Here is a 12,619-nt window from a genome sequence, read left to right as displayed (position 1 = left end):
TTCAAATAAACCTACCATTAAAATTATAGACTGGTCATTTCTTTGTCAGTGTGCAAACGTACAAAATCCGCAGGGGATCAAATACTTTTTTCCCTCATCCGAGATCCGAGCATCACCAGCAGCAAGAGCAACATCATTGATATACACAGAGAATAGAGTCGGCCCTGAGAATTGAACCCTGTGGCACCCCCATAGAGACTGCCAGAGGTCCAAACAACAGGCCCTCCGATTTGACACATTGAACTCTATCTGAGTTGGTGAACCAGGCGAGGCAGTCATTTGAGAAACCAAGGCTATTTAGTCTGCCAATAAGAATGCGGTGGTTGACAGAGTCGAAAGCCTTGGCCAGGTCGATGAAGACGGCTGCGCAGTACTGTCTTTTATCGATCGCAGTTATAATATCGCTTAGGACCTTGAGCGTGGCTGAGGTGCACCCATGACCAGCTTGGAAACCGGATTGCATAGCGGAGAAGGTACGGTGGGATTCGAAATGGTCGGTGATCTGTTTGTTAACTTGGCTTTCAAAAACTTTCGAAAGGCAGGGCAGGATGGATATAGGTCTGTAACAGTTTGGATCTAGAGTGTCACCCCCTTTGAAGAGGGGGATAACCGCGGCAGCTTTCCAATCTTTGGGGATCTCAGCCGTTACGAAAGAGAGGTTGAACAGGCTAGTAATAGGGGTTGCGACAATTTTGGTGGCTAATTTTAGAAAGAAAGGGTCCAGATTGTCTAGCAAGTTGCAGCGGAGGTGCAGAGCTCGTGGCCAGGGTAGTAGTAGCCAGGTGGAAAGCATGGCCAGCCGTAGCAAAATGCTTGTTGAAATTCTCGATTATTGTAGATTTATCGGTGGTGACAGTGTTTCCTAGCCTCAGTGCAGTGGGCAGTTGGGAGGAGGTGCTCTTATTCTCCATGGACTTTACAGTGTCCCAAAACTTTTTGGAGTTAGTGCTACAGGATGCAAATTTCTGTTTGAAAAAGTTAGCCTTTGCTTTCCAACTGATTGTATATATATTGGTTCCTGACTTCCCTTAAAAGTTGCATATCGCGGGGGCTGTTCGATGCGAATGTAGTACGCCACAGGATGTTTTTGTGCTGGTCAAGGGCAGTCAAGTCTGAGGAGAACCAGGGGCTATATTTGTTCTTAGTTCTGAATTTTTTGAATGGGGCATGCTTATTTAAGATTGAGAGGAAAGCACTTTTAAAGAACAACCAGGCATCCTCTACTGATGGAATGAGGTCAATATCCATCCAGGATACCAGGGCCAGGTCAATTAGAAAGGCCTGCTCGCTGAAGTGTTTTAGGGAGCGTTTGACAGTGATGAGGGGTGGTCATTTGACCACGGACCCATTACGGACGCAGGCAATAAGGCAGTGATCGCTGAGATTCTGGTTGAAGACAGCGGAGGTGTATTTAGAGGGTACATTTGTCAGGATGATATCTATGAGGGTGCCCATGTTTACAGATTTTGGGTTGTACCTGGTAGGTTCTTTGATCATTTGTGTGAGATTGAGGGCATCTAGTTTATGTCACCAAGCAGTACGAACTCTGAGGATAGATGGGGGATAATCAGTTCACATATGGTGTCCAGGGCACGGCTCGGGCTGAGTGGGGTCTGTAGGAAGCGGCAACAGTGAGAGACTTATTTCTGGAAAGGTGGATTTTTAGAAGTAGAAGCTCAAACTGTTTGGACACAGACCTGGATAGTATAATAGAGCTCTGCATGCTATCTCCACAGTGGATTGCAATCCCACCCCCTTTGGCAGTTCCATCGAGATGGAAAATGTTGTAGTTGGGTATGGACATTTCTGAATTTTTGGTGGCCTTCCTAAGTCAGGATTCAGACACTGCTAGATCATTATGGTTGGCAGAGTGTGCTAACGCAGTGAATAACTCAAACTTAGGGAGGAGGCTTTGGATGCTAACGTGCAAGAAACCAAGGCTTTTACGGTTACAGAAGTCAACAAATGATAACGCCTGGGGAGTAGGAGTGATACTGGGGGCTACCGGGCCTGGGTTAACCTCTACATCACCAGAGGAACAGAGGAGGAGTAGAATAAGGATATGGCTAAAGGCTTTAAGAACTGGTCTTCTAGTGCGTTGGGTACAGAGAAAAAAAGGGGCAGATTTCCGGGCGTTGTAGAATAGATTCAGGGCATTATGTACAGACAAGGATATGGAAGGATATGAGTACAGTAGAGGTAAACCTAAGCACTGGGTAACGATGAAAGAGATAGCATCACTGGAGGCAGCAATTGAGTCGGTCTCCGTGTGAATGGGGGGTGGGACAAAGGAGCTGTCTAAGGCAGGTTGAGCTGGGTTGGGGGCTCTACAGTGAAATAGTACAATAGGAAATAACCGAAACAGCAATAAGCAAGGCATATTGACATGGGAGAGAGGCATAAAGCAATCACAGGTGTTATTCGAGAGAGCTAAGACAACAGCTGGTAATGGCGACAAAGTTTGGGCTGAGGCTAAACATAAACAGGATGCAGTACTGTATAAAGGAACAGTCCAGCAGGCATCAGCTGTATAGCTGAGTTATCATAAGGTCCGGTGAACAGCAATAGGAGAGTTCGGAGGTAGTTCGGGGGCCGCTACAGCACTGGCGAGCAAGAGGCCTGGCTTGCGCGTGTTAGCGGGCCGGGGTTAGCAGATGGATCTTCGTGGTCGACGTCGTAACGGGAAGCCTGTTGAAACCACATCAGACGATTTTGTCGGCAAACTAGATGTGTTGGATCGGTGGGGCTCCGTGTCAACACTAGGAGGTCCCGTCTGGTTGACAGAGAGGTAGATAGCCGGGAGATGGGCCTGGCTCGAGGCTAGCTCAAGGCTAACTGGTGCTTGCTAAGGGGTAATGGTAATTAGCCAACGACAACAGCCATTTGGTTGCAGCTAGCTGGTTGCGATGATCCGGCGCTAGGGTCCAGTGATTCCGGCAGCAAATCCAATATGCTCTGGGTCGATAGCGCGCTGTGCAGACTGGCCGACAAATTGTCCAGGCTAGAGCTAGAGCTAGCTGGTGGGTAGTGCAGGCCACGGACAATGGTGAAGACGCTAACGGGGGCTAATAGCAAGTAGCCATTCGGTTGCAGCTAGACTAGTTTCAGCTTAAGGTTCTTGATAAAAGTTATAAAGAAATAATATAATCCTTTCCACGTTGGGTGAGGCGGGTTGCAGGAAAGTATATTTAGTTAAAGAATGAAAAGTAAAATTGAGAAATATATACAAAATAGACAAAAAAACCTGGCTATTTACACAAGGACACAGAAAAAAACACGACCGCACTGCTACGCCATCTCAGTGGAGACTGAGTAGTTGTCATCGGGGGCTCTGCTTGGCAGCTCAGGCTCATTGTCCTCGAATCATGAGAAAAAGGTGTTTAGCTTCTCCGGTAGGGTGGCGTTGGTGACCGCGATGTGGCTGGCTTTCTTTTTGTAATCCATGATTGTTAGGAGCCCATGCCACTTATGCCTTGTGTCCGACCCTCTGAATTGCTTCTCCACTTTTTCCCTATACTTGTGTTTCGCCATCTTGATCGATCTGCGTAGGTCGTATTTTTACTGTTTAACCAAAATTGTCCCCGGTCACCTTGCCCTGTTTATAAGCAGCATCTCACTCTTTCAGTTTTCCTACAAGGTTGCTATCAATCCACAGTTTTTGAGTCGGTAACGTTTTGAAAGACATTATCGGTATCACGTCATCTATGCATTTTTATTAATCCGGTGACTGAATCGTCATATTCATTGATGTTATTTATCTCCAGAGGTGACCCGGAACATATTCCAGTCCATGTGATCAAAACAGTCTTGGAGCGTGAATTCTGATTGGTCTGACCAACGCAGTACAGACCTGACCACCGGAACTTCCCTCAAGTTTTTGTTTGTAGGCGGGGAGAAGCAAGATAGAGTTATGGTCGGATTTGCCTAAAGAAGTACGGGAGAGGGCCTTATACCCGTGTCGAAAAGGCGTGTAGAAATGGTCAAGAGTAGAATTTCCGCGTGTTAGACAGTCAATGTGTTGGTAATAATTTGGGAGCATGGTTCTCAAATTATTTTTGTTAAAGTCCCCCACAACAATGAATGCTGCCTCCGGGAATGCGGTCTCCAGTTTTTTCAGGGTCCAATGAAGATCTTTGAGAGCCTTTTTGGTTACGGCTTGGGGCGGGATGCATACAGCCATTGTGATAATCCCTGAGAACTCTCTCAGAAGGTAAAGAGGCCGACATTTAATGACCAACTATTCCATGTCGGGGGAGCAGAAGCTCGCAAAGTCTCTGAAAAACAGAGTATGTTGCAGGATCTGATGTCCCTCTGGAAGGAGATCCTCGAGTTCGTCAAGTTTATTCACTAATGATTGAACATAGTAGTAGTAGTAGTAGTATGCTCGGTAATGGAGGACAGGTCGCCCGGTGTCTTAAATCTTACTAAGACCCCACCACATCTACCTCCCCGTCGGTGTCGTCGCTTCCTACTCTCCGGTAGAAAAAAATAGTCCATTGTTCCGCCATCTCAGGGAATTCAGGTGGACGGTGAGTACCCAGCGATTCGTATTCCAATAGTTCTACCCGGATGTATGTAGTAATGAACAAAACAAACTGATTAAGAACATTTGAGAAAAAAAAAATGTACAAACCTGCAATGTTTTATCGGAGCTCGAGGCGAGGTGCCCTCTGTCGGATATGTATGACACACTCCCCCCTCCAAAACTACACATATTTGGTTAGTAGTGACCCTACTGAGTATTTCCCACCCCACTTTAGCTGAGACCGGTAGAAAAGTTCTCTACAAGCCAATACACCAGGAACGCACAATCCCTCCATCAGTGCTCATACTGTCCGCAATAGGCTGAGAGAGGCTGGACTGAGGGCTTGAAGGCCTGTTGTAAGGCAGGTCCTCACCAGACATCACTGGCAACAATGTCACCTATGGGCACAAACCCACCGTCGCTGGACCAGACAGGACTGGCAAAAAGTGCTCTTCACTGACGAGTCGTGGTTTTGTCTCACCAGGGGTGATGGTTGCATTCGCGTTTATCGTCGAAGGAATGAGCATTACACCGAGGCCTGTACTCTGGAGCGGGATCGATTTGGAGGTGGAGGGTCGGTCATGGTCTGGGGCGGTGTGTCACAGCATCATCGGACTGAGCTTGTTGTCATTGCAGGCAATCTCAATGCTGTGCATTACAGGGAAGACATCCTCCTCCCTCATGTGGTACCCTTCCTGCAGGCTCATCCTGACATGACCCTCCAGCATGACAATGCCACCAGCCATACTGCTCGTTCTGTGCGTGATTTCCTGCAAGACAGGAATGTCAGTGTTCTGCCATGGCCAGCGAAGAGCCCGGATCTCAATCCCATTGAGCACCTCTGGGACCTGTTGGATCGGAAGGTGAGGGCTAGGGCCATTCCCCCCAGAGATGTCCGGAAACTTGCAGGTGCCTTGGTGGAAGAGTGGGGTAACATCTCACAGCAAGAACTGGCACATCTGGTGCAGTCCATGAGGAGGAGATGCACTGCAGTACCTAATGCAGCTGGTGGCCACACCAGATACTGACTGTTACTTTTGATTTTGACCCCCCTTTGTTCAGGGACACATTATTCAATTTCTGTTAGTCATATTTCTGTGGAACTTGTTCAGTTTATGTCTCAGTTGTTGAATCTTGTTATGTTCATACAAATATTTACAGGACGAGGTGGCTGAGTGTTTAAGACAATGGACTGCTAATCCATTGTGCTCTGCATGCATGGGTTTGAATCCCATCCTTGTCATCCAACATTTGTTCTACCGATTCCAGCGGCTGACCCAAAACATCGCCGGCGGAGGAGAGGCACTCGGAGCGGCCTGCTGGTTCGAATTAGGAGGCACGCACACCACCCACCGCATCCAAGTATACTACTCGCTAATGTTCAGTCTCTGGTTAACAAGCTCGACGAGCTCCGGGCAAGGATTTATTTCCAGAGAGACGTCAAGGCCTGTAACATACTTTGTTTCACGGAAACATGGCTCTCTGGGGATATTTTGTCTAAATCGTTCCAGCCAGATGGGTTCTCAGTTCATCACGCAGACAGGAATAAATATCTCTCTGGGAAGCAGAAGGGTGGAGGTGTGTGTTTCATGATTAATAACTAATGGTGTAATTGTAGTAACATACAGGAACTCAAGTCCTTCTGTTCACCCGACCTAGAATACCTCACAATGAAATGCCGACCAAGAATTTTCTTTGGTTATAGTCACGGCCGTGTTTATTCCCCCTCAAACCGATTCCATGACGGCACTCAAAGAACTTCACTGGACTTTATGCAAACTGGAAACCACATATCCTGAGGCTGCATTTATTGTAGCCGGGGATTTTAACAAAGCAAATTTGAGGACTAGGCTGCCGAAGTTCTATCAACATATCGACTGTTGTATTCGCGCTGCTAAAATCCTCGACCATTGCTATTCGAACTTCCGGGATGGTTATAAGGCCTTCCCCCGCCCTCCTTTCGGCAAATCTGACCAAGACTCCATTTTGCTCCTCCCTTCCTATAGGCAGAAACTCAAACAGGAAGTACCCGTGCTAAGGACTATTCAACGCTGGTCTGACCAATTGGAATGCACGCTTCAAGATTGTTTTGATCACGCGGACTGGGATATGTTCCGGATAGCTTGCGAAAATAATTTAGACGAATACACTGAAATGGTGACTGAGTTTATCAGGAAGTGTATAGGTGATGTTGTGCCAACTGTGACTATTAAAACCTACCCTAACCAGAAACCGTGGATAGATGGCTGCATTCGCGCAAAACTGAAAGCGCGAACCACTGCATTTAACCATGGCAAGGTGACTGGGAATATGGCAGAATACAAACAAACAGTGTAGCTACTCACTCCGCAAGGCAATTAAACTGGCAAAACATCAGTATAGAGACAAAGTGGAGTCGCAATTCAACGGTTCAGACACGAGACGTATGTGGCAGGGTCTACAGACAATCACGGACTACAAAAGGACTCCGACGGCTCGCTTCCAGACAAGCTAAACACCTTCTTCACCCACTTTGAGGATAACACAGTGCCACCGATGAGGCCCACTACCAAGGATTGTGGCCTCTCCTTCTCCGTGGCCGACGTGAGTAATACATTTAAGCATGTTAACCCCCGCAAGGCTGCCGGCCCAGATGGCATCCCTAGCTGTGTCCTCAGAGCATGCGCAGACCAGCTGGCTGGTGTGTTTATGGACATATTCAATCTCTCCCTTTCCCAGTCTGCTGTTCCCACATGCTTCAAGATGGCCACCATTGTTCCTGTACCCAAGAAAGCAAAGGCAACTGAACTAAATGACTATTGCCCCGTAGCACTCACCTCTGTCATCATGAAGTGCTTTGAGAGACTAGTTACCCTAGACCCACTTCAATTTGCTTAACGCCCCAATAGATCCACAGACGATGCAATCGCCATCACACTGCACACTGCCCTATCCCATCTGGACAAGAGGAATACCTATGTAAGAATGATGTTCATTGACTATAGCTCAGCATTCAACACCATAGTACCCTCCAAGCTCATCATTAAGCTTGAGGCCCTTGGTCTGAACCCCGCCCTGTGCAACTGGGTCCTGGACTTCCTGACTGCCACCCCCAGGTGGTGAAGGTAGGAAACAACATCTCCATTTCCCTGATCCTCAACACTGGGGCCCCACAAGGGTGCGTTTTCAGGCCCCTCCTGTACTCCCTTTTCACCCATGACTGCGTGGCCAAGCACGCCTCCAACTCAATCATCAAGTTTGCAGAAGACAACAGTAGTAGGCTTGATTACCAACAATGACGAGACCGCCTACAGGGAGGAGGTAAGGGCTCTGGGAGTGTGGTGTCAGGAAAATAACCTCTCACTCAACGTCAACAAAACAAAGGAGATGATCGTGGACTTCAGGAAACAGAGGAGGGTGCACCCCCCTATCCACATCGACGGGACCGCAGTGGAGAAGGTAGAAAGCTTCAAGTTCCTTGGCGTACACATCACTGACAAACTGAAATGGTCCACCCACGCAGACAGTGTGGTGAAGGCGCAACAGAGCCACTTCAACCTCAGGAGGCTTGGCACCTAAAACCCTCAAACTTTTACAGATGCACAATTGAGAGCATCCTGTTGGGCTGTATGTATCACTGCCTGGTACGGCAACTGCACCGCCCTCAACCGCAGGACTCTTCAGAGGGTGGTGCGGACTGCCGAACACATTTCCGGGGGCAAACTACCCGCCCTCCAACACACTTACAGCACCCGATGTCACAGGAAGGCCAAACAGATCATCAAGGACATCAACCACCTGAGCCACTGCCTGTTCACCCCGCTATCATCCAGAAGGCGAGGTCAGTTCAGGTGCATCAAAGCTGGGACCGAGAGAATGAAAAACAGCTTCTATTTCAAGGCCATCAGACTGTTAAATAGCCATCACTAGCACATTAGAGGCTGCTACTGCCTATTGAATTCACTGGCCACTTTAAGAAATGGAACACTAGTCACTTGAATAATGTATAATATACTGTATTCTATAATATTCTATTGTATCTTAGTCCATGCCGCTCTGTCATTGCTTGTCCATATATTTATATATTCTTAAATTCCATTCCTTACTAGATTTGTGTGTATTGGGTATATGTTGTGAAATTGTTAGATATTACTTGTTAGATATTACTGCACTGTCGGAGCTAGAAGCACAAGCATTTCGCTACACCCGCAATAACATCTGCTAAACACTAGTATGTGACAAATCCATTTTTATTTTATTTTATTTGATCATCGAACAAATGCACGGGGCGCAGTACTTCACGAAAATGGACTTGAGGAGCGCCTACAATCTTGTGCGCATTCAAGCAGGTGACGAATGGAAAACGGCATTTTCTACGACCACGGGGCATTACGAGTATCTCGTAATGCACTTTGGCCTGTCTAATGCTCCTTCTTCCAGGCCTTTATTAACAAAGTGTTTCGGGACATGCTGGGACGGGGTGTAGTGGTTTATATGGATTACATTTTGGTCTATTCTGCTGACCAAGTCCAGCATGTCTCGTTAGTCAGGTCTGTGCTGGGAAGACTATTGGAGCATAATCTCTATGTTAAACAAGAAAATAGTTTTTTTCCAGCGGTCGGTGTCTTTCTTGGGCGATGGACGGGGCCATGTACCGTCAAATCTTGCTTGGGCTCCTCAAACATAAATTGTCCGCAACAGTGAAATGGGCTACGTCTTATGTGAATTCATGAGGAGGTGGAACACACCTTAATTCAAACTGTTGTTAGAAAATAAAACTTGTTAGAAAATAATTAGAAATGGACAATGTTAAACATTGCCTATAGATAATTAGCAGGCAGCGTGCTCTGGTTTGAGGGCAGCGCGGGTTAAATGTCCTGTTGCGTAATAATCATATTTTGGAACAGTGAATGCATTCATTCTTACATCACAAGCATAAAAAAAACTCAGGCTGGGGCAACTGTTAGAGATATCTGGAACTCACACGTGAAAAGGTTAATGGATGGCCAGTACTTGCATCCATAGCGCCTATATGTTTATGGTAATTGGTATCTGGGATCCTTGGGACATCCCTACCCTATACCATAACCCTAACCTTAACCCTTACCCTAACCTTACACATACAGCACAAGCATTTCGCTACACCCGCAATAACATCTTCTAAACACGTGTATGTGACAAATAAAATCTGATTTGATAAACGCAGTTGACAGTGAGAGGCCATTTCTTTTTTTGCTGAGTTTACATGGTTTCCATGTGTTTGATGCCATTCCATTTGCACTGTTCCAGCCATTATTATGAGCCGCCATCCCCTCAGCAGCCTCCATTGCAAATTTCAGTATTTGTGTAAACTTTCAAAAGAAATGCTGGTATAAATAATACAATATTAAACTTTGCCAAATTATCCATTTATTTCGTCAAAGGCGGTTGCAGTGCTGTGAAAAACAGTTGTACTGCACTAGAGTCAAACCCCCGAAAAAACATAAAAATGGATACCCAAAGTTTAGCATGTCTTTGCAGGGGGACTCTTATTTTGAATTAAACAATCCGCGATTGTGTTGCCAGCATACTATCCTGCTGCTAGGATAACGGTAATGCAACTACCTTACATCAATTAATTTGCATGTCAAAACGTTTCTGTGGTGCGTCGAGCACACATGCTCTTTGCCTTGCGCACATGACTGAATAGGGACTGCACTGAACAGTATCCTACAATTGCTCGCTATTGGGTTACTCTGGGATTCCCCTATGTCATTTCTTAATGCCCATCTCATTAACAAGACGCAGGCTTTAAATCAATCACTTTCACTTCATTTAAAGTGATCAACACATACACACGACACTTATACCAATGTAGTTGTTTGACTATAAACATATTACAATTCATTTGGTCACCATTCTTATCGAAAACAATGAAAGATAATAAAATATAACATTCTGACCACGGGTGCATCGGGTAGCCTATCCATGACTTACCGTTTGCGCAGAGGTGCGAGATAACGGTGCAAAAAAATGGAACAGCCTTTATCTGCAGTTATGGTGTTGATATCACGATGAATTACTTTGTTTCCGTTTTGTGCAGTCTCGGATTTATGGACGGGCGGGGTACCGCTTTAGGGGGACCAAATCCAGGGCAGGGGTATAGAGGTACCCTGGGTTTGAGTCACGTACAGCGTCCGCATATCTCCTCCGGTTGGCAGCACCGTTGGTGTGAAATTGTCGGGTTGCGGAGGCAGGTCGTCCTTTTTGTAGCAAAATGTCACAGTGTCTAAAGGTGCGCGCTAACAACACCATTCTCCTTAATTATTAGGACTTCACGGCTCGTTTTGTCTCCTTTTCAACGTATCCCCATCTTTGCTTCTGCATCGCAATGCGCCTTCTACACCCTCACGGATAAGGTCCTCCGTATCATCTTCTCTGCCAACTCATTCTCAAATCCGAACGCCCTGTCTAGCAAGCAATGCAGGTTTGTCGCGGAACCTACCGAGTAAGATGGCGAATGTAGCTTACTTAATTATCGCCGTTTGGCTATAAGTCGTTTGTCTAACATTGGTCATTATGAAATTATGCATAATATACCTGATGCGTGAGCCGTGCCTCCTCACTGTTGATATGGTTTCATTATAGGGGGAGAGCGCAAAGTGGGCGTTGACTTTAAAGGCGATAGACCAGCGCTTCCCAAACTCAGTCCTCGGGACCTCAAGGGGTGCACGTTTTGGTTATTGCCCTAACACTACACAGCTGATTCAAATTATCAAAGCTTGATGATTAGTTGATTATTTGAATCAGCTGTGTAGTGCTAGTACAAAACCAAAACGTGCACCCTTGGGGTCCCAAGGACAGAGTTTGGGAAACCCTGCAGGATAGACCCCTCCAGCAAGAGGGAGGGATGGAGGGAGGGGGTGTGTGTGTGTGTGTGTGTGTGTGTGTGTGTGTGTGTGTGTGTGTGTGTGTGTGTGTGTGTGTGTGTGTGTTGGAATGCATGCATGTGTCTGCAAATGACAGGACTGCATTTTTACCCATATATTTTAGATAATTCATAGACGTGGGTTAGGTTAATATCCCATCCATTGTGGGCTCTGCCTGCCATGTAGTTCATGCTATATAGCCAGCAATCCCATACAGAAAAGCAATATATTGAAATATATGGTGGAAGGGCAAATTGTTTTTAAAGGTGACAGGCTAAAGTCTCCATATAAACCATAACACTTAATAATAATGCTAATTTAGGCTTCATTAAAGGGGCAATTTGCAGTTCTAACAATAACAAAGGCCAACTGATTTTGTAAATAGCTGAGGGATGGGGTTGGAGGAATGTAATCACGCTCAAACTCATGGACAGAGCTATGGATACAGGGACTGACCATGTTTTTAGGCTATAGTGTTGGTTTACATTTACATTATTTACAAACAAAGGTGTAAAACAAGCTCATATTTTGGGTTCTGATTGGGTATAACAGTTGACCGAAGCTCATAAGGCATCTATAAGTTATATTGTTCAAGTATCAATGGGTATATACTGTATCATGAATTTAAACATACAAAAATGGGTGTAGCAACTGCAGATTGCCTCTTTAAATAAGCCTATCACTACATTGTGGCTGTCATTTCTACTTTTTAGTGAAGATGTCATTTTCTGGCCTTCAAATACAAGGATGACATCATTTGAGGGCAAAAATAATCTAACAATGGCTTAAGCGAGAACAGGAAAGTAACACTTAGTTTTTTTCCAGAACCAGAACCACACAGGTCCCCAGAACCTGGTTCTGGTACTGGTTCAGACTGACATTTTCACTCATAAATCGATCTGTGGACACCGTAGATCGAAATTGCTTGCTTGGGTGGTAGCCCTGATTTTCACAGACACAGGAGTATGTTTATTTTACCTATGTGAAGCAGGATGAAAAATCTGACAACATTTGAAGTTGGGATGTCCCTCCTACCCTTTCATTCGCTCTTCTGACTGTCCATCAACTCCTGGCTGAACCCTACCTCACAGCCACTAACAATGCATATGCCTGCAATCCTTACATCGTAGTGCAGCAGAAGAGTGTAGTTTCCCCGCTGTAGCACATTCAGAGATCGATTTATAGCTAGTGATCTAAAATAATTAAT

The 12,619-nt window shown here is 45.9% G+C and overlaps 1 protein-coding gene across 2 annotated transcripts in view; it reads right to left on the bottom strand.

Annotated features, from left to right (window-relative positions):
• LOC121536631 (E3 ubiquitin-protein ligase HECW2-like) overlaps window positions 1–11,111 on the bottom strand; it is an 82,592-nt gene extending 71,481 nt beyond the window's left edge. For both annotated transcript variants that reach the window (XM_041844042.2, XM_041844041.2), the window contains exon 1: window positions 10,481–11,111. The gene's annotated coding sequence lies outside the window, so the exon portion shown is untranslated. The remainder of the gene's footprint in view (window positions 1–10,480) is intronic.
• Between the last annotated feature and the right edge of the window lie 1,508 nt (window positions 11,112–12,619).

The sequence above is a fragment of the Coregonus clupeaformis genome, chromosome 23, assembly GCF_020615455.1.
Source record: "Coregonus clupeaformis isolate EN_2021a chromosome 23, ASM2061545v1, whole genome shotgun sequence".
Classification (NCBI taxonomy): Eukaryota; Metazoa; Chordata; class Actinopteri; order Salmoniformes; family Salmonidae; genus Coregonus; species Coregonus clupeaformis.
The sequence above is the reverse complement of the archived record's forward strand: the minus strand, read 5'-3'. Positions and strand labels throughout refer to the sequence as shown.